The sequence below is a fragment of the Zingiber officinale genome, chromosome 11A (assembly GCF_018446385.1).
Source record: "Zingiber officinale cultivar Zhangliang chromosome 11A, Zo_v1.1, whole genome shotgun sequence".
Lineage (NCBI taxonomy): Eukaryota > Viridiplantae > Streptophyta > Magnoliopsida > Zingiberales > Zingiberaceae > Zingiber > Zingiber officinale.
This window is the reverse complement of record NC_056006.1, coordinates 18,779,813-18,802,336: the sequence shown is the minus strand read 5'-3', so window position 1 is coordinate 18,802,336 and position 22,524 is coordinate 18,779,813. Positions and strand designations below refer to the sequence as shown.

The 22,524-nt window shown below is 41.2% G+C and overlaps 1 long non-coding RNA gene across 1 annotated transcript; it reads right to left on the bottom strand.

Annotated features, from left to right (window-relative positions):
• Positions 1-5,611: 5,611 nt before the first annotated feature.
• On the bottom strand, positions 5,612-5,953 carry LOC122032796. Its single transcript, XR_006126228.1, has 3 exons — positions 5,864-5,953; positions 5,704-5,750; positions 5,612-5,628 (listed from the first exon to the last, which is right to left on the bottom strand). It is a non-coding gene; the product is annotated as an uncharacterized LOC122032796 (long non-coding RNA).
• Between the last annotated feature and the right edge of the window lie 16,571 nt (positions 5,954-22,524).

The following is a 22,524-nucleotide window of genomic DNA, read 5'->3' as shown; positions in this document are numbered from 1 at the left end:
AACTCCATCAACCACACATGAACAACAAACTACAATATTCAAATCGGTCCAAATCCAATTAACAACGGTCTACCCAAATACTCACCAAATTCATCCATTAATCAATCCAATGCTATTTAATCAACACATCACAACTGAATCCACAACTTCTAATCAACTATCAAGCTAAACATCATAAATCCAATACACTTGAATCAATTTCTATTCCATAAATAAAAATCCATCATGTATCAACTAATCTACAATTAACACATCCATCCACATACTTCTACGGGTTAGCAACAATTAAGCATCCAACTAACTAGATAAAGAAAAACCATCCAAACAATCTAATAATTTTCCCATTCCAATCCTCTTACCTCTTCTTCTTCGGCATCCAGAAATTGATACGGATCAGACGGAGTCAGCCACAAACCATCGGCGATGTGAAGAGCGAAACCAAGCGAAGCCACTGCCTACCAAACATCTACCCCCAATCAACACTACATAAAGATCAATCTCCAAATCTACTGCCAAGTTTAACTAATTACCTTCAAGAATTAATCCAATTCCATAAACTCCTCTCGAATAAATGCTACTGCTGTGATCATGAGCAAAGGCGGCAATGAAGACCAATTTCACTCGGCACCACCCAAAAAGGCAACAACACACAAGAAATCAGCGAAAGGAAAATGCAACAATGCCTCTCACCTGGCCATCAGTGTTGCTGTCCTAACCTCCCTCGAACAGGCATCGTCGGCTAGGGAAAGAAACCAGAGCTTGAGGCTGCTCATGACAGTGAGGTCGAGCCCTGCCCTAGCCTTGGCGATAAATGCCCCAAAGCAGTGGCCAGCGGATGATGCAGGCTCGTGGTCGGAAATGGCAACTTGCGGAGGAAATCTGACTAGGGCAAGCAACAAGAAGCACCGGTGGTGAACGGATCAAATGATGACAGTAAGAATAATAGAGGAGTAAGGGATTTGATTGAGTGCACAACCTCGTCATCACCAAATCTCCCATAGCCGGCGGTGAATCGATGGCGTGACAAGCCGACTCCCGAAATGGACAGCTGCTCTTTTGGTCGGCGACGAAGACAAGATGAAGAGGCGATCACAGCAAGAGGGGCGGAGGAGAAGAGGAAGGGAATCGGGTGGAAAGGGTTCGGCGTCGGCAAGATCAGGAGACGGTGCTGCAGCTTCAAGGTCGCTAGCACGTTGCCGGCTGAGGACTTCACCGGCGGCGATCGAGTGAGGAGGAGCTGGTCACGGCAGCGTGAAGATGAGAGGGGAGGAGGAGGATCGGCGCATTTAGGGGAAATAAAGGATCGGTGGAGGAAATAGGATACCTAGGTTTAATAAACTTAGGGTTTACTTTATTAAACCATAAGTGAGTTCTTTAATCAACTCCCACTAAAATGGTGTTCCAAACAGGCTTTTACCAAGCCCATGAATGTATCCCCCCTAAATACGTCATAAAAGCTCCAATTAAATCTCAGAAAATTCTTAAAAATTCCCGAAAAATCCAATAAGATTATTTGTCCAATAACCTTATTATTTAGATATTATTTGGGTGCTGTATTTTACATTCTCCCCCACTAATAAAAATTTGGTCCCCAAATTTACTGTTCAATTCAGGGATCATCATTCAAGGGTAACAACCAAATAACATACTCATATATCACTCTATCCGAGTATCAAGAATAAATCTCCACTCGTAAGAGATGACTCTGTGGGTTATGAGCTCACTCTGCTTCCGCTACTCCCACACTTCTATCTAGTCAACTGTGGGTAAACCAACTGCCTCCCAAAATCCATAACCCATACTATCAGCAACCCTCTACCGTCCGTATACTGTGCTCCGACTGTCCATCTGCCAGAGGGTGGAAACCTCCACTTCAACAAAGCTCCACACTCACCATGCTACAAACTCTGCGAGATACATAAGGTGAATCATGAGTCTCAATCCAATATAACCCTCGGAGATATACCCTGAGATCCAGTAATCTCTGCACCATATAATCCTGCTATTCGATCTAAAGAATCCATCCTATAAATCAATAACTAGAGAGTAAATTCGCCAACCTAAAAAAAAATAATTACCCCAAAGCATCATATCTTCACCCTGCCCTGATTAATCTCAAAACAGAATCCATCATAACATGCTCCCCACTGCCCTCTAGTATCTGAATGTACTCACCAATTCATACACCCTATAACGGTTGTATCTCATAAGTGTTAAGCAACTAGCTCCACACTTCCCACGTCAGTGGGGGTCATCTATCTAAATGTACCCTCAAAGTCATCCTACTAGGTACATACAATCCATGGTTAAAGTCTCCATAGAATAGGATACATCGATCCTCTATATACTAGTCAAGCCAGCAATGGTATGCAGCTAACTTAGTCAATTCTCCGTCTGTACAAGTCCTGAACTCAAACGTAACTTTTAGGTTATCTAACTAACACAAATAACCCAAAGACCATAATCTCTATGAAATAGAGTGAATCGGTCTCCTACAACCGAATTAATAAAAGTAACTCAGTACTCTACCATCTATACCGACAAGAACGAATCAAACTTCCACTGATCAAGTCAACCAAGGTAGATCGGTCCTCTACTAACCGCACCAAGAGTAAACTGGTTCTCTACAAACCGAACCAACTAGGATAAATCAATCCTCTACTACCCAAATCAATAAGAGTAAATCGGTTCTCTACGAACCAAGGCAATACGAGTAAATTGGTTCTCCACGAACCGAAGCAATATGATATTTAGCAGATACTAACCACTACTAAACTAGTGATAACAGAATTTAATAACACTAGTGGTATGGTAAAAGAAGTCCTATGAGACTGTATTCCTTGATCTCTAGTAGGGTCAACCGGGATCAGTGATTGACCCAACACATTTGATGTATGCTACTAACAACTGGACAGGTACTAACAAAAGCATACTAATACATAACATAACTAACATAACAACCATGCATGCACTAACAGAAATGTAAGATAACGATATGCAAACATACCTCCTATAGCTTGGAGAATCCTGTCACTGCCTGGTCCCAAAACCCGAAAAGTCACATCGAGAAACCCAAATCACGAAAAACCAAACAAAAATAGGCCTCATAAACCTGAAGCTCTGATACCAATAAATTGTCACGCCCCCAGAGGAGTCCTTACCGAAAAATTTCGGCAGCATCTCCCCTGTACGGGTGACAATCTAAGGCATACATACATACAAAATACATCAGCCACATACGGCTGGAATATATATACACAACCACGCAGTTATATGATATATAGTAATCAGCCCACACGGATGTACTAAAATCAACGCAGCGGAAATCACAATCAACGATCACAAAACACAAATCAACTGACTGCGAGCCGGCTCGGCTTGACACAATAATATCAAACCAAATACAAGAGAATACAAATATATAAACAAGTACAAAACCCAAAATACACATAACGTAAGAAATACCGAAATCGTAAAGTCGTCCTCGAATGTGACGCGGAACTGGCGGACAGGATCTCCAGGCGACTCCATAACTCCTTTACCTGTTACCTGGTGAAATTACCAATATGCGGGGTGGTGAGTATACAAACTCAGCGGGTAATAGACAGATAGTGCATGAGTTTAGTAAAACAAACTAGAGATACAAAGGTATACAGTCTCGTATGGAAATAGCAGATACTACAGTGATATCATAATAAGTGTCCATACCTGAAACCATATCCTAGGCTAGTGGTAGAAGGTAAAGTGTAGCAAAGTCCTGCTACAGTACTGCTCATAACTACATGGTATCATGTGAGGTATATACATGTCAACAGTAGGTAGGCCAGTGTCTAAACACATATCACAGGTATAAATCTCAACCAATGTAAGCATAACAGCATAAATAAACAACAGCAGTATAATCTAGCAACAGCAGCATAAGCAACAACAGTAAACAGCAGGTATAATAACAACATGTACGGATGGTCACCCCGCCCACCTCTCTGCACCACGACCCCTGTATGGTCGAGAGGCCGGATCGATGACAAACTGTACCACCCAAAGGCCGCCACTACTCTCGAGTGACCGGATGGACAGGTGCATAGTAGCTGAATAGCTACGTCTGCGACGGGGTCCCTGCTGCCGCAACTCCAGCCGCCACTACCCATGAGTGGCCGAGTGTGACACGACAGGACAAGCGGCACGCTCCAGCTACCACTACCCATGAGCGGCCGAGCGTGCGGCCCAGGCCAACGACCGTCTCAACCACAAGGGAGCCAAAGTCGTCGGCTATGCATGCAATGACATGATGCGAAAATGCAGCAGTCATCATATATATATAAACAGAAACAGGTATGCTACATGAAGCCAGCATGCTCAGCAAGGTGTGTAAATAAACAGAAATCAAAGCAGGTAAACATGGTATCAGGTGTCCATATATCCAATACCTACTATCTAATGTCTGGTATCTGGTATCCAATACCTAGTACTATAGTATCTGCTAAATATCATGAATAGCAACAAGAGACTGTATAGATACATAAACGAGTAGCTCAAAGATTGAGTGGAAGTATCAAGCGCAGGAAAAATAAGAGTGGAGTCAAGATAAACATAGTAGCCAACTAAACATATAGCTCATGCACTAAGATCAATGTGCTAAAGAGATAAAGCAAGAAGTACCCGCTTTTATACGTAGTGCGTGTCAACCGTCTTCAACAACTCCAGAAGATCACATCCAACTCGGATCCTACAAATACAGGATACGAGACAAAACTAAGGATCTATAATCAATGTATCAACTATCAACAAACCTAAACCGATTCAACCTCTTTATTCACATACTTCCATTTAATCCAAGAAAGCATAATCAACCCATCCAACTAATCCAGTCAAATTTAATTCCATCGACAACTAAACATCATGAATCGAACATGCATAATTCTCCGCATAATCCATTTCTAACTACCACATCTGACAATCCAACCAACACAACTAATTATTCGTTAATCAGGACACCACAAATAAAAATCTAAATCAGAAATGGATACATAACTATATCCACCCCACACCATCAACCAAAATCAATCAATCCATCACAAGACTACAAACCAATCTCCAAACACACAAATGAATCAATCCTATCTCACAATAAACTTAAATTAGCCACCCAACCACCACAAGAAATCTGAAATCAAACTCCATCAACCACACATGAACAACAAACTACAATATTCAAATCGGTCCAAATCCAATTAACAACGGTCTACCCAAATACTCACCAAATTCATCCATTAATCAATCCAATGCTATTTAATCAACACATCACAACTGAATCCACAACTTCTAATCAACTATCAAGCTAAACATCATAAATCCAATACACTTGAATCAATTTCTATTCCATAAATAAAAATCCATCATGTATCAACTAATCTACAATTAACACATCCATCCACATACTTCTACGGGTTAGCAACAATTAAGCATCCAACTAACTAGATAAAGAAAAACCATCCAAACAATCTAATAATTTTCCCATTCCAATCCTCTTACCTCTTCTTCTTCGGCATCCAGAAATTGATACGGATCAGACGGAGTCAGCCACAAACCATCGGCGATGTGAAGAGCGAAACCAAGCGAAGCCACTGCCTACCAAACATCTACCCCCAATCAACACTACATAAAGATCAATCTCCAAATCTACTGCCAAGTTTAACTAATTACCTTCAAGAATTAATCCAATTCCATAAACTCCTCTCGGATGAATGCTACTGTTGTGATCATGAGCAAAGGCGGCAATGAAGACCAATTTCACTCGGCACCACCCAAAAAGGCAACAACACACAAGAAATCAGCGAAAGGAAAATGCAACAATGCCTCTCACCTGGCCATCAGTGTTGCTGTCCTAACCTCCCTCGAACAGGCATCGTCGGCTAGGGAAAGAAACCAGAGCTTGAGGCTGCTCATGACAATGTAAGTTAGGGCACGGATCGATGGGATGATGCAGGCTCGTGGTCGGAAATGGCAACTTGCGGAGGAAATCCGACTAGGGCAAGCAACAAGAAGCACCGGTGGTGAACGGATCAAATGATGACAGTAAGAATAATAGAGGAGTAAGGGATTTGATTGAGTGCACAACCTCGTCATCACCAAATCTCCCATAGCCGGCGGTGAATCGATGGCGTGACAAGCCGACTCCCGAAATGGACAGCTGCTCTTTTGGTCGGCGACGAAGACAAGATGAAGAGGCGATCACAGCAAGAGGGGCGGAGGAGAAGAGGAAGGGAATCGGGTGGAAAGGGTTCGGCGTCGGCAAGATCAGGAGACGGTGCTGCAGCTTCAAGGTCGCTAGCACGTTGCCGGCTGAGGACTTCACCGGCGGCGATCGAGTGAGGAGGAGCTGGTCACGGCAGCGTGAAGATGAGAGGGGAGGAGGAGGATCGGCGCGTTTAGGGGAAATAAAGGATCGGTGGAGGAAATAGGATACCTAGGTTTAATAAACTTAGGGTTTACTTTATTAAACCATAAGTGAGTTCTTTAACCAACTCCCACTAAAATGGTGTTCCAAACAGGCTTTTACCAAGCCCATGAATGTATCCCCCCTAAATACGTCATAAAAGCTCCAATTAAATCCCAGAAAATTCCTAAAAATTTCCGAAAAATCCAATAAGATTATTTGTCCAATAACCTTATTATTTAGATATTATTTGGGTGCTGTATTTTACAACAAGTGCTTTAATGAAGAAATACCTATTGGTGCAATATCCCTCAAGTCAAGGTTGACCTGGTTGATCAAGCTTGAGTCTTGGTTTGGGTTTCGATATTTGACAATACAAGACTTCGATGATATGGACAAATACAGGTGTAGTTGTTCATTTGAAGAGATTATTTGGTGCAATTCCCCTCTGATCAGGGTCTGATCAGGTTGGTTGAAGAAGAGTCAAGTAGGTCAAGGTTGACCAGATACTTGACTGGGAAGTCCTAACTGGGATGTTAGGCAGAAGGAAATCCTGGTCAGTAAAGTCAGGTGAAAGTCCTAGTGAGTGAAGCTAGGCAGTATGAAAATCCTGGTGAGTGAAGCCAGGTGAAAGCCCTAGTGAGTGAAGCTAGGCAGTATGAAAATCTTGGTGAGTGAAGCTAGGTGAAAGTCCTAGTGAGTGAAGTTAGGCAGTATGAAAATCCTGGTGAGTGAAGCTACTTGAAAGTCCTGGTGAGTGAAGCCAGGCAAATGGAAAGTCCTGGTCAGTGAAGCTAGGCAGATGGAAAGTCCTAGTGAGTGAAGCTAGGCAGTGAGAAAAATCCTGGTGAATGAAGCTAGGTGAAAGTCCTGGTGAGTGAAGTCAGGCAGATGGAAAGTCCTAGTGAGTTAAGCCAGGCAGATGGAAAGTCCTAGTGAGTGAAGCTAGGCAGTGAGGAAAATCCTGGTGAGTGAAGCCAGGTAAAAGACCTAGTGAGTGAAGCTAGGCAGAAGAAAATCCTGGTGAGTGGTGCCAGGTAAAAGACCTAGTGAGTGAAGCTAGGCAGAAGGAAAGACCTGGTGAGTGAAGCTAGGCAGAAGAGAAGTCCTGGTGAGTGAAGCCAGGCACCGGGAAATCCAGATGGGTCAAGGTTGACCAAACATCTGGTGAAAGTCCAAGTAGGTCAAAGGGATTGATCGGATACTTGGCACGAGGAGGAAAGTCCAAGTAGGTCAAAGGGATTGACCGGATACTTGGCACGAGGAGGAAAGTCCAAGTAGATCAAAGGGATTGACCGGATACTTGGCACAAGGAGAAAAGTCCAAGTGGGTCAAAGGGATTGACCGGACACTTGGTGAGGGAGTCCTAGCAGGTCAAGGGTGACCGGATGCTAGGCATGATGAACCAACAGGACATGGATTGACCGGATGTTGGTTTGGGGGCTTGGGACTTGGTTTTGGGCAAAAACCAATGTCTGGATCGATCAGCCGATCGATTGGCTGATGCCCAATCGATCGACCGATCGATTGGGAAGGTCCCCGCGACAAGCCTCGAGTGGGCAAGTCGCTGAGCCCACAGAACGCCTCTGGATCGATCAGCCGATCGATCCAGAGATCCCAATCGATCAGTGGATCGATTGGAAGATGGCGATGTTGCGCGATAAGCCCTGGATCGATCAGCCGATCGATCCAGGCGATTCCTGAGAGCACAGAGGTGCTCTGGATTGATTAGCCGATCGATCCAAAGCCTCCCCGATCGATTGGGAGCAATCCAATCGATCGGGATCCGACCGTTGGCATCGTATTTAGCTGCAGGCGTTCGATTCCTTCGGCAAGAGCTTCCGAGACTTTGCACTGTTCACTCCAGATCCTCAACAGCAACTCCACAGCTCTCTCTAAGCTCCAGATCGCCAAACCTTGAAGGTTCTTGGAGGCTCTTCCAAGTCAAGAGGCGGATCAAAAACAAGAAGAAGAAAGCTAGGGTTAGGATTTCTTGTATTCATTGTAAGCTTTGCTTATACTTTTGTTCCCTTGTCCTTCTTCTTGTATTGAGAGTCTTGTAGGGCTTCTCCACCCTCGGTAGTTACCGAAAAGGAGTATTTTATTAGTGGAGGGTGCGTGAGTGTGTGGATCCTTGGATTAGTCACCTCCTTTGGAGGTGGATACCAAGTAAATCTACTTGTTAGCGTTGTGTGTGTTGTTTCTTGTATATTTCCGCTGCACATCTTTGAAGAAACAAGCAACGCCGACCACGAGCACGCGGCGAGCTATTCACCCCCTCCCCCCTCTAGCTACATTTTGGTCCCAACAAGTGGTATCAGAGCGAGGTCGCACTTCACCGGAATCATCGCCGGAAGGGGCAAACAAAACAAGCAAATCTAGAGGGTGAAGAAGTTGGAGCAAAATTCTTCAAGTCAAAGATTTCTTCAAGTTCAACTTCAACATGGAATTCCAAGGCGGACTTGGATTCGATACAAGGGTGCCTCCACCATATATATCCACAAGCTTCAATTCTTAGAAATCAAGAATCAAAAATTTTCTTATGATGGAGATAGAGCAATGGTTTGCTCTAATGGAAGGATTTGAAGCTCCAACAAGCTCCAAGGGCAAGCCTCTCAAGAAAAGCAAATGGAGTCAAGAGCAAGTTCAAAGGAGCAAGGCAAACGATAAAGTGACCAAGCTTTTGGTCAACTTATTGCCTAGCCACATTTTGGCTCAAATTGGAGAATTCAAGGATGCCAAGGAGCTTTGGAGCAAGTTGGCAACTATTCATGAGATCCCCTCCACTGTACCAATCCAAGAAAAATCCAAAGAGGGTGACTCATTGGAGCAAGACCAAGGGGAGGAGAATTCCGATCAACTTCCGAAGAAGAAGTCCAAGAAGCTTCATCTTCAGAGGAATGCAATGAAGAGGGCAAGGAGGGAGCATACTCCTTGTTCCATATACAAGATGAAGATGAAGAAGCCTCCACCTCTAGGATTGAGGGGGAGCAATCTTTGGTGATGCCGGATCAAGAAGAAGGAGAAGTTTCTACATCCGGGTCAAGAGAAGAAGTGGAGGAAGAAGCTTCCACCTCCACAAGTCAAGCTAAATCAATGGGAGGAAAATCATTTGTGGATCAAGAGGAAGCCTCTACCTCCGGATCCAAAGGAGAAAGTGTCATCCCTACACATGAAGGTATACATATTTCAATTAATAATAAAAATCATATTATATGTTTTGAGTGTAGGGAGAATGGGCACTACAAGAGCAAGTGTCCCAACTTGGCCAAGAAGAAGAGTCAAGTGGCACCCAAGGGCAAGGAGAAGCCCAAGGAGACCATCCCCACAACAAAGAAGAGCAAGGAGCACATTGTGTGCTTCTTGTGCCAACAAAGAGGGCATTACCGAAGTCAATGCCCTAAGGGGAAGAAGGTGGTCAAGGCTCAAGGAGGAAGCTCAATTCAAGGGGGAGCCTCCAAGGTAAAAAGAAAGGTAACTTTTATTGAGCCTACCCCTTTAAATTATGGTAAAATGCATGCTAGTTCTAACTTATATCATTTTAATGCTATTTACCATAAGAATAGGAAGCATGGAGACATTAATGAAAATCATATGGCTCTACATGCTAAAACCACTACACCTAGGGCTAGGAATGTAGATAAAAATCTAGGCAAGAACACTAAGGTCAATAACTATAAGCCTAGAAATTAGAACGCTCAAGGATTAAATAGAAAACCTAAATCTAGGGATTTATAGGAAGAAAATCAAGTCTTGAGGTCAAGACTTGACAAATTAGAGAGGACTCTTAGAAAAATCACAAATATGACACAAGGGTCCAAGAGTCAAAACTTAGGTCTAGAAGTATCAAAGTCATCCAATGGTCATAAGGGTTTGGGATACAAACCTAAAACCAAGAAGGATGTAATTTCTTACCATAGGGTTCTATATAGTTATGGAACCAACCCTAGGTCTAGTGAGCAAGCCAAAAATACTAGGGAGGTCATCCCTAAGAGTATTTTTGCAACAAATGTGACTAAGACTTCTAAGAAGTCTAAGAAAGTCACAAACAAGGTCACAAGGGAAGCAATCCCTAGAGTTGACCTAGAAAAAGTGACTAAGACTTCTAAGAAGTCAAACAAGGTCACTAGGAAGGTATCTAGGGAAGTTATCCCTAGTGAATACCTAGAGCATCCAAGGAGCACCAATAGGTTTTGGGCTCCTAGGAGCATCTTCTCTACCCTATAGATGGGTTAGAGAGTGTCAACTCTAAGTGGAAGGGTAGTTAACTCAATCATGATGAAGCTGACACTCAAGGAGCATTTTCAAGGTTATTATTAACCTTTGAAAATGAAATGGATTTATGATTTACTCTTTGAAAGAGTAAAATGTGTCAAATTTGAGAAGTATTGATTTTAATCTTAATTGGCACAATTTGGGAAAACATAAGAAATACCAAGTTGGGACTTTGGTATTTTCTTAGTAATTTAAGGTAAATCAAAGCCTTAATTTAAAGTGCTACTCTTATGGAAAAATGAAATATGCCAACACTTGAGGAAAATGCTTAATTTCAATTGGCATAAATTAATCAAGAGAATTAGAAATGCCAATTTAGGTTTTGACACTTTCTTGAAGCACTTTGGACAAATCTAGGGTTTAAGTTTTAGGATTAGCTAAAGATTAAGGATACTTAGATAGTTAATCTAGGTATTTTATTTATGTTAAACCTTGCCATGATTGTTTGCCCATTATATGTCATGACATCATGATTATTTTTGCATTCATACCTTATGATGAAAAATACAAAAATACCATGTCATGACATACATACATCATGTAGTTATAGGAAATTTTCTTTTGAAAATTATTTCTTTTTGATGTATGCCATAACATTATCATGCATTATGTTTATTTCCTTAAAATTAAGGACAAATGGCATTTATCAACAGGTGGAATCAACAAGTGACATCCTAGGTGGATGTTCAATATCCACAAAATGCCTAGATAGATATGCATGATCCTTAGATTAGGGCAAAATCAAATTTTACATCTCACAAAGACCTATAAGATGACTTGTATGTGTTTTAGTACACATTAGATATAAGTGAGATGTTAGGATAATGAACAAAACTCAAGATGTTGATTTAGTGCCTTCTTTTGAGTTTTAAGTTCATCAAAACATATAGTTATGTGTTTTCCCATCATTGGGAAAGCTAATGTACAAGTCATGTGCATTAAGCCCAAGGAACATGGTGGGATATTGGTTTTGAAAATGTTTTTAAAATGATTTTGGAAAACCTTGGTGAAGGCTATCTTTTGATAGTAATCACCATTGAATAGTTAGACACAAACTTGAAGAAAACACGTTTGCAAGTTTTCAAGTTTTTGTCAATCTTTGAAAATATGAAGTATTTTCTTAGAAAACTATTTTTCCTTGATAATATATGCCCTAAATAATGTCTACACAAATTTTCACAATTTTTAGATTTTTATAGAATTTTCTAGGGGTTTCTGAAGTTGACTGAAATGGAATTTCAGCAACTATCAGAACTCCAATCGATCACCCGATCGATTGGAGTGCCTCAATCGATCGGGCGATCGATTGAGAAGGTAAATCCCGCGAGCAGAAGTTCACTGGATCAATCCACCAATCGATCCACACTACCTGAATCGATCAGTGGATCGATTCAAGCTGGTTCAATCGATTGGAACCCAACTCCAATCGATCGAAGATGCTGATTTTGGCTGGGAAAGCTTATTTTCAGCATTTTGAACCTATTTCAGTCTAGGAAACCATTCCTAACCCCTCAAAACACATTTGTATACATTTAGGGGGAGTTTTCATAATGAAAACAAGAATGGATTGGTTAAGGGAGACTAAGTAGAGGTTTAGGTTGAGGTTTGGTTTCAATATTGAATTTATGAACCTCAAAACTTCTAAATTTGGGTTTCCTAAAGGTTTAGGGATTCCAAGTCATTGTTGGTGCAATGACAGAAGGTACGACCATGTCTTTAGGGGGAGGCACTCTTTAAAGACATGAAAACTATTTTTCATGAACCTTGGAAGGTGGTTAACCTTCTTTTAAGAACATGCTCAAGGTTGAGCGTTTGAACTTTAATGGGGAGTGGCTATCCTCATTGTTCAAGTGGTTCAAGTTGGTATATACTCATGGATGAGCATTCGATACAAATGAAGGCTATGGGACCTTCATTTGGGTTATTGGACCTTGTTAATGCTCAAGGGCGAGTATTGATGATAATGAAGGGTATGGGACCTTCATTATCGTGTTGATCACAATGAGTGAAGATGTGCACAACGATGAGCAACTCTTCAGGGGGAGAGTCTCAAATGGGAGAGTTTTCAACAAGTGAATTTGTTGATGTGTGCAAATAGGGGGAGAATGTAGGGTTTAAGTTAGGCCTTCATTATCTAAGAGTGAGTTTGTCTTCTTAGTGGGAGAATGTAGGGTTTAACTTACGCCTTCATTACCTAGTGGCATGAAGGAAGTTGATGTTGGATGCTACTCGGAAAGCCTAACGGTTCCACTGTACAAAAAATTTTGTACAAAGGTCTGAACCTTTTCCTAGCTACCATGTGTTCTTTTAAATTAAACTTGGATCGCCTACGGAACTTTACACGTTTGATCCTAAGTTTAACTTATTTGTTCTTTTAGGTTTAGACTTGGATCTCCTGCGGAACTTAACACGTTTGATCTAAATCACCTAGGTTATTAATTCCATTAAATATTAATTTCCAAAATTGGCTTCCAGGACTGCATGGTGAGGCACATGGCCTTCTTGGATATGGGAGCAACCACCACCGCCTAGACAAAGTCTTTTAAGGAAAGCTAATATTTAATTTCCTTAAATAACTCTAGGTTAACCAAAAAGAACAATCGAAGCACAAGTTCGAAAAGAAAACAAAAGAACACAACATCGAAAACTAATTCAAAAACTAGAATCACATGCCTCTTGTATTTTGTATTTTTACAAAGAAATAAAACTAGTATGATGCGGAAAATAATTACTAGTTATACCTTTCTTTGTGAACTTTTAATGACCTCTTGATCTTCTACCGTATTCCTCTTCTAACCTCGGACATTGTGTGGGCAATGATCTTCCGAGATGAGAACCACCAAGGCATCTTCTTCTACCTTCCTTCAAGTTTCGGCCAAGCATATCTTCTAAAGGATGAAGAACTTTTTTTCACCAACCAAGCTCCAAGGGATGCAAGTTTTCTCTCCTTCTTCTCAAGCTAGATCCGGCCACCTCCTCCAAGCTCCAAGAGATAAAGGATTTCGGCCACACAAGAGGAAGAGAGAAAAGGAGAAGGGCCGGCCACACCAAGGAAGAAAAGAGGGAGAAAATAGAATAGAGTCGTTAGCCATGAAGCCTCCTCTACCCCCTCTTTTATAATCCTTGGTCTTGGCAAATAAGGAAATTTAATAAAAAACTTCCTTAATTCTTTTGCCATGAAAAAGAAAAATTATTTAATTAAAAATAATTTTCTTTTCTTAATAACAATGGCCGGCCACCTCAAGCCCCAAATCAAGGAAAGTTTTAATTAAAACAAGAATTAAAACTTCCTAATTTGTTTCCAGAAATTTATAAAAATTTCTCCAATAATTTTAATCCCTTCATGATTGGTTAATAAAAAGAAAATTTTATAAATTAAAATTTTTCTTTTAAACATGTGGATAAAAAGAAAGTTATCTCTAAAAATTAAAATCTCTTTTAATCTACAAATAAGGAAAGATATCAAATCTTTTCTTAATCTCTTGTAGAAACTTATAAAAGAGAATATTTAATTTTTAAACTCTCTTCTAAATCATGAACATGGTTAAAAAAGAAAGTTTTCTTAAAATTTAAAATCCACCTTTTAATCAACAAATAAGGAAAGATTTCAAATTTTAAACTCTCTTTTAAACATGTATATGATTTACAAATAAGGAAAGTTTTTGACAAAAATTAAAACCATCCTTTTAATCTACAAATAAGGAAAGAGATTAATCTCTTCTCTTAATCTTTTCTAGAAAGCTATAAAAGGAAATTTTTAATTTTTAAACTCTCTTTTAAAACAATGATATCCACATAAGAAATAATTTTAATAAAAAACCTTTTTAATATTTTAGTGGCCGACCACCTAAGCTTGGGACCCAAGCTTTGGCCGGCCACCAACTTGGCTTATCCATTTGGTCTTGGCCGGCCCTAGCTTGGGTTCCAAGCTAGCTTGGCCGGCCCCATTGGATGGGTAAGAAGGTGGGTATATGGTGGGTATATATCTCTATATACAAGAGGCTACGATAGGGACCGAGAGGAGGAATTGGTTTTGGTCTCCCGATGAAATTAAGCTTCCCGTGTTCACCCCGAACACACAACTTAATTTCATCAATAATAATTCATTCCACTAAAGAACTATTATTGAACTATTGCACCAATCCTAAATTATATTTTGGGCTCCTTCTTATTATGAGTGTGTTAGTCTCCCTGTGTTTAAGATGTCGAATGTCCACTAATTAAATGAGTTACTGACAACTCACTTAATTAATATCTTAGTCCAAAAGTAGTACCACTCAACCTTATCGTCATGTCGGACTAAGTCCACCTGCAGAGTTTAACTTGACAATCCTTATGAGCTCCTCTTGGGGACATTATCAACCTAGATCACTAGGACACAATTTTCTTCTATAATCAACAACACACACTATAAGTGATATCATTTCCCAACTTATCGGGCTTATTGATTTATCGAACTAAATCTCACCCATTGATAAATTAAAGAAATAAATATCAAATATATGTGCTTGTTATTATATTAGGATTAAGAGCACACACTTCCATAATAACTGAGGTCTTTGTTCCTTTATAATGTCAGTATAAAAGAAACGACCTCTAATGGTCCTACTCGATACACTCTAAGTGTACTAGTGTAATTATATAGTTAAGATAAACTAATACCTAATTACACTACGACCTTCCAACGGTTTGTTCCTTTCCATCTTGGTCGTGAGCTACTGTTTATAATTTATAAGATACTGATAACATGATCCTCTGTGTGTGACACCACACACCATGTTATCTACAATATAAATTAATTGAACAATTACATTTATCATAAATGTAGACATTTGACCAATGTGATTCTTATTTCTAGATAAATGTTTATACCAAAAGCTAGGCTTTTAGTATACATCCTAACAATCTCCCACTTATACTAAAAGACTAAGCTGCCATATCTTCTGCCATACATCTGAATCCCAACTCTTCAACATACTCATCAAAAGCTCTTGCCTTAAGGGCCTTAGTAAAAAGATCTATATGTTAGCTAGAGCCCTAGAGCCAATCATTTGATGATTGTATTTTGGACTTGTTGTATCATATTCTATATAAATAAAGGCATTTGGTTTTTGGTTATTATACTTACATGTATTGGTGCCAAATAAACTAAGTATAATAACGTCCTTGAGTAGACGGTTCTCACCTATATCAATCGGTTAGTTGAACCGATAGTGAGATGATATAGGGAACACTACTCTTAATCATTCCTAGTCGAGTATTAACATTCAGGGACAATGTTAATGCAATAAGACTAGCATGTAGGTCAACTCGATGACTTGATCTCACAAGTCATGGATATAGAGATATCAAGTTGACACATGGGTATGCATTAGAGAATGTATACTGAATGACCCGCCATGAGAAAGTATCATGGATCGTTATATGAGTGTCATATACTTTCTCATGTGGCTATTAATATGACTACTAGTCCTTAGACCTGAAGTCACCATGGTTCCCTACATAAGGAGTTATGTACTTTGGTTTCGTCAAATGTCACCCGTAACTGGGTGGACTATAAAGGTGATTACTGGGTATGTAACGAATTATGCCGAGGGATGTGAGTGATGTAGATGAGATCTATCTCTCCTATATGACGGGAGAGACATCGGTATTCTTGATAGAGTGAGACCACGAAGTGCATGGTCATGCCCAAATGAGTCAATATAGGATATTGAGCTCATTTGATTGAGTGAGTTTACTTGGAGTTCAAGATTTAGATTGATTAGAGGATGACACGGTCTATGCCTCACATTGATCAATCTAGATGTCTAGGATAGAAGGACACTTGTCATATATTGTGAGGAGTCACAATTAGTAGTCACAAGGTGATGTTGGATCTCAACATTCTTGTAACTTGGGTAGTAATGATGTATTGCTAGATACCGCTCATTACTTATGTTTCTAAATGAGTTTAGGGGCATTGCCAACGTTACAAGAACCTATTGGGTCACACACAAAGAACAAGTGGATGGAGATTAGGTTCATATGATGAACCAAGAGGATTAGATTCATTTGATGAATCAAATTGGATTAAGAGTAATCCTAATTGGGCTAATTGAGTTGGACTCAAGTTGATTCATGTGTTCAATGAGTCTAATTTAGATTATGACTCATTGAATCAATTTAATTAAATGAATTAGATTTATTATATTAAATTAGCTTGAATTAAATGGTTGGATTAGATCAACCATGAGAGAGATTAAGTCAAGTTTGACTTGACTTGAGAGGTAGATGAAGAGTCAAGTTTGACTTGACTTTATGCCACCTCATTGGTGAGTTGGCATTAAGTGGACCAATGATGATGCTCCACATCATCATGGTTACTTAAGTGAAGTGCCACCTCATGGGAGTTACCAAGAGTTGTGACTCTTGGTATCCCATGGAGGTTACAAACCACTTAATTAGATGAAAAGAGTTTCATTTTGCAAGTGTAACTCTCATTCAAGTGATCTTCCTCCTCCTAAGCTCTCTTCTTGCTCCTTCTCTTCTCTTGGTCGTGGGTTTCAAGCAAGGGAGAAGAAAGGAGAGTGAATCTAATCCAAGAAGAAAGGTTAGTGAAAGTCACATAGAAATTTTAAAGGAGTGTGTTCTCTTCTTTTCCTTTCTTCTTCTTCCAATCCTACCCGAGAGCCCTAGAGAGTGCTAGCACACTTGTGGTGCTCTCTTCTCCATCCTTGAGTGTTAGAGAACACTTCTTGTTCATGTGGATATCACTAGAGAGTTGTCTACGTTGACAACTTCGAGATCCGGCGTACCATTGGACGAGCGGGATTTGCGAGGGCACGCTTCAAAGGTATAAAATGTTTTTCCTTTGTAGATCTACTGTAGATCATAGTTTGAAACTCGTACTCATATTTTTGAAAGTTTTCTTCGCACGGATCCAATGGCTAGGGGGGTTTCAGGGTTTTCGCAACGCGAAAAAGCGGTTTTCGCGGCCCGAAAAATCCAACACTATAGGTCATCATCTGATGCAATCTGGGCAACAACAACTTCTCCTCGTTTATACGATTTCTCGTATTGGGTGGTACTTGCGCTCTATTGTGTTTACTTGCCTTATAGACTCATGGTTTCTTCGAGTTTGCTACTGTACCACTATTATTACAATAAATTGTAATAATCTTTGGACAAACAAGAAATCATATCTAAATCTATCTTGAGGTTATTGAGTCATTCAGCTTTTATGACTACCTCAGAGGCTTGCCATATACTCAACTTCTATGGTGGAGTCCAGAAATGTAACGACCCACCTTCTGGGTACTGACTGTAAGGCCGGTCGCTACAATTATGCTAAACTATACTGTGCGGAAAGCTGGGCTAATTAAAAATTTTAGTCTACTAATGACGGATACAACTGCTAAGAAAGGTCTAAAGAACTTCTTTGCTGGTATACATATGCTGAGGAGGGAAACTGAACATCCCAACTGGGCTAGGGACTAGAACTAAACTTCCCAACTAACTACAGTCCTGCCGATCGATCCGCAGATCGATCGAAGCTATGGGGCATTTGGTTCCCAACTGGATCGGTCGGGCAGACCGATCCATGTGTGGCTGGATCGGTCGGGCAGACCGATCCAGGTGTGTCTGGATTGGTCGGCAGACCGATCCAGGCACCCGACGCTGGATCGGTCGACTGACCGATCCAGGAGGATACAGTAGCATACTGTATTTGTCTGGATCGGTCGGCTGACCGATCCAGAAGCCTGGCACACTACTGGATCGGTCGATAGACCGATCCAGCGTCTGATTTCCTGATACGAAATTAGAAATGCTGATTTCGACACCTTGTCATGCCAAAACCCCTGCAACCACTCTAACATCAATGGAAATACATTCTAACAACTATTAACCAGCATTCTAACATAATTACTAACAAACTAAATAAAACTCCCATGATTTAAACACTCTAAGGTTCAAAATTGCATAAAAGAAGAAATACTAAGACTTCTACTATTTAAGCTTGCTAAAACCCCTGAGGATCTTTTATCCCAGTTCCTTCCACACACATCTTGATCTGCATTGACCTTCAGCCTCCACTGCTAGTCCACTTTTCCTTTACCTTTATCTGCAGTATAAGAAAAGTAGTATCTATAAGCTAAAAAGCTTAGTAAGAAACCATCTACCTTACAAAAACATGCAACGATGCAAATATGATTTTAAATCATGCTGTTCAAAACATAAGCTGAATATACCGAATAGACTAAGCATAGCATAGCATATAAGCATACAATCATGGCATACCTAAAGCTGAACATATAAACATGTATAACAACTACACATAAAGTTATTATGCATATTCACACGGAAAAACTAAGCTGGAGCATGATACTGAAACTGAAACTGAACTAAGCTAAAACTGATCTTAAACCATATTCACTGGATTAGATTAAGAGTTTGAAAGCTACTATCATAATAAGTGAAAATAGTAATCATGTTGTTTGGCTGGCAATCGTACTTGCTATGCGCATCTCTAACTAGACCCAGGTTTGCAAACCCGAATTTAGTAGAGCTACTAGGTTATCTAAACCTAGGGACCGACTATAGGAGCCCAATGGATATCTAATCCGATACAGTGCCAACTGAAAAGTAAAATCTGAGTATAGCTTGTATTGCTATTTCTAGGTTATCTGAACCTAGAGCTAGGTTGTCTGAACCTAGAGGCGACTGTGGGAGCCCACCCATTGGACCGTAGTCCCATATAAGCTAGAATAAACTGATTTAGATGCTTCTAATGCATTCAACTGTGCTAATAAAAATGCCTAGGTTGCATTTTTATTCTAAGCTAGTTATTTAATCGACCACATAGTGTGCTTTAACCCCCCCCCCCCCCCCTCTATTAGGAAGACTACCTTTAGGCACCCAACAGCATCTAAACCTCCAACTGAAGGAGAAAAGACGTGTCCGACCCATCCAAAGGTACTCACTAAATCCCTAAACCTGCGAGGAGGGTTGAATACACCCTATGTGTCGGAAAAATACGCATATAACTAAACCAATGCACGGAAAATCAAACGGTAGCTATTATACTGTAGGTGAGGGGTTTCTTACCTCCTGTTCGTAATTTCTTACGATTTTATTCGCTAGAATTCCGGTGGAGATGATCTTCTCGACGATCCGCTCGCGTCCATGCGTTCTTCTCGCGGAGGGGAACGTCCTCGTATCGAAGATCTCACCGAAAAGTGCTCCTAGAGCCCTTGGGGCTTGGTGTGCCGAGAGAGGAAGAAGAGGAAAGAGACGGCGGTGAGGTTTCGGTGGTGAGGGTTGAGAAGTTGCCGAACCCAAAAATAAACTCAAACCAACTTATGTTTTCCTATTTATATTAAGTAATTAATGTTGGTGCAATATCCCTCAGGTCAAGGTTGACCTGGGTAACCAAGCTGAGTCTTGGTTTGGGTTTAGATGTTTGACAATAAGATATTGATTGAAGAAGAGTCAAGTAGGTCAAGGTTGACTGGATACTTGACTGGGAAGTCCTAACTGGGATGTTAGGCAAAATGAAAGTCCTGGTGAGTGAAGCCAGGCAGAAGGAAGTCCTAGTAAGTGAAGCTAGGCAGATGGAAATCCTGGTGAGTGAAGCCAGGTGAAAGTCCTAGTGAGTGAAGCTAGGCAGAGTGAAAACCCTAGTGAGTGAAGCTAGGTGAAAGTCCTAGTGAGTGAAGCTAGGCAGATGGAAAGTCCTAGTGAGTGAAGCTAGGCAGAGTGAAAACCCTAGTGAGTGAAGCTAGGTGAAAGTCCTAGTGAGTGAAGCTAGGCAGATGGAAAACCCTAGTGAGTGAAGATAGGTGAAAGCCCTGGTGAGTGAAGCCAGGCAAGGGAAAATCCAGATGGATCAAGGATGATCGGACATCTGGTGCTGGGAAGTCCAAGTAGGTCAAAGGATTGACTGGATACTTGGCATGAAAGAAAAGTCCAAGTAGGTCAAAGGGATTGACCGGATACTTGGCACAGAGAAAAGTCCAAGTGGGTCAAAGGGATTGACCGGACACTTGGTAAGGGAGTCCTAGCAGGTCAAGGGAGTGACTAGATGCTAGGCATGACATACCAACAGGTCAAGGTTGACCGGATGTTGGTTTGGGAGGTTTAGGACTTGGTTTTGGACAAAAACCAAGTCGGATCGATCGATGGATCGATCCAGCTCTGGATCGATCGGTGGATCGATCCGGACCTGTCCGGAGAGCGAGCCCGGATCGATCCGTGGATCGATTCGGTCCCAATCGATCGATGGATCGATTGGGGGCTTCCTTCGCGCGATAAGCGTTGGATCGATCCGTGGATCGATCCGGGCATTTTAGCAGAGACTCGGATCGATCCGTGGATCGATCCAAAGCCTCCCCGATCGATTGGGAACATTCGAATCGATCGGGATCCGACCGTTGGCGTCGTTTATAGCTGCAGGCGTTCGATGGCTGCGGTAGAACTTCTCCGATTCACTCCAGAGCTCTCGCTAACTCCTCCACAGAGCTCACAAAGCTCAGATCGCCAGTTCTTGAAGGATCTTGGAAGCTCTCCAAGTCAAGAGGCGGATCAAAGCCAAGAAGAGAAGCTAGGGTTAGGGTTTTGTACTCATTGTAAGCTTGTAAGCTTGTATTTCTTGTATCCTTTCCCTCTCTTCTTGTATTGAGTATTGTAGGGCTTCTCCGCCCTTGGTAGTTACCACAAAGGAGAGTTTTATTTAGTGGAGGGTGTGTGTGTTGGTGTGGATCCTTGGATTAGTCACCTCTTGTGAGGTGGATACCAAGTAAAACCAACCGTGTTAGCGTTGTGTGTTTGTTTCTGTATTTTCCGCTGCACATCTTTGAAGGAACAAGCAACGCCGAGCACCGAGCGAATGCGACGAGCTATTCACCCCCCCCCCTCTAGCTACTTTTGGTCCTAACAAGTGGTATCAGAGCAAGGCCGCTCTTCACCGGAATCATCACCGGAAGGGTCAAGCATAACAAGAAAAGCTAGAGGGTGAAGAAGTTGGAGCAAATTCATCAAAGTCAAAGAATTCAAGAAGCTCAACTTCAAGATGCAATTCCAAGATGGACTTGGATTTGACACAAGGGTGGCTCCACCATACACATCCACAAGCTTCGATTCTTGGAGATCAAGAATTGAAAATTTCTTGATGATGGAGATAGAGCAATGGTTTGCTCTAATGGAAGGTTTCAAGGTTCCAAGAAATTCAAAGGGCAAAGTTCTAAAGAAAAGCAAATGGAGCCCGGAGCAAGTCCAAAGGTGCGAGGCAAATGACAATGTGACCAAGCTTTTGGTCAATTTATTGCCAAGCACCATTCTTTGCAAAATTGGAGAATTTGAAGATGTAAAGGAACTTTGGAGCAAATTGGCTAAGCTTCATGAAGAGATCCCCTCCACTGTACAAGATAATGAAGAATCCAGAGAGGGTGACTCTTTGGAGCAAGACCAAGAGGAGGACTCCGAGGTTGAGAGATACTCAACCTCCGAAGAAGAGGAAATCCAAGAAGCTTCATCCTCAAGGGAATGCAACGAAGGGAACAAGGAGGACGCATACCACTTGTTTCATATTCAAGATGATGAAGCCTCCACCTCTAGGATTGAGGGGAGCAATCTTGGTGACACCGGATCAAGAAGAAGAAGAAGCTTCTACATCCGGGTCAAGAGAAGAAGAGGAGGAAGAAGCTTCTACCTCCACAAGTCAAGAAAAATCAAATGGAGGAGAATCAAGGTCCGATCAAGAGGAAGCTTCTACCTCCGGATCCAAAGAAAAAGATGCCACCCCTACAAGCAAAGGTATAAATATTTCAATTAAT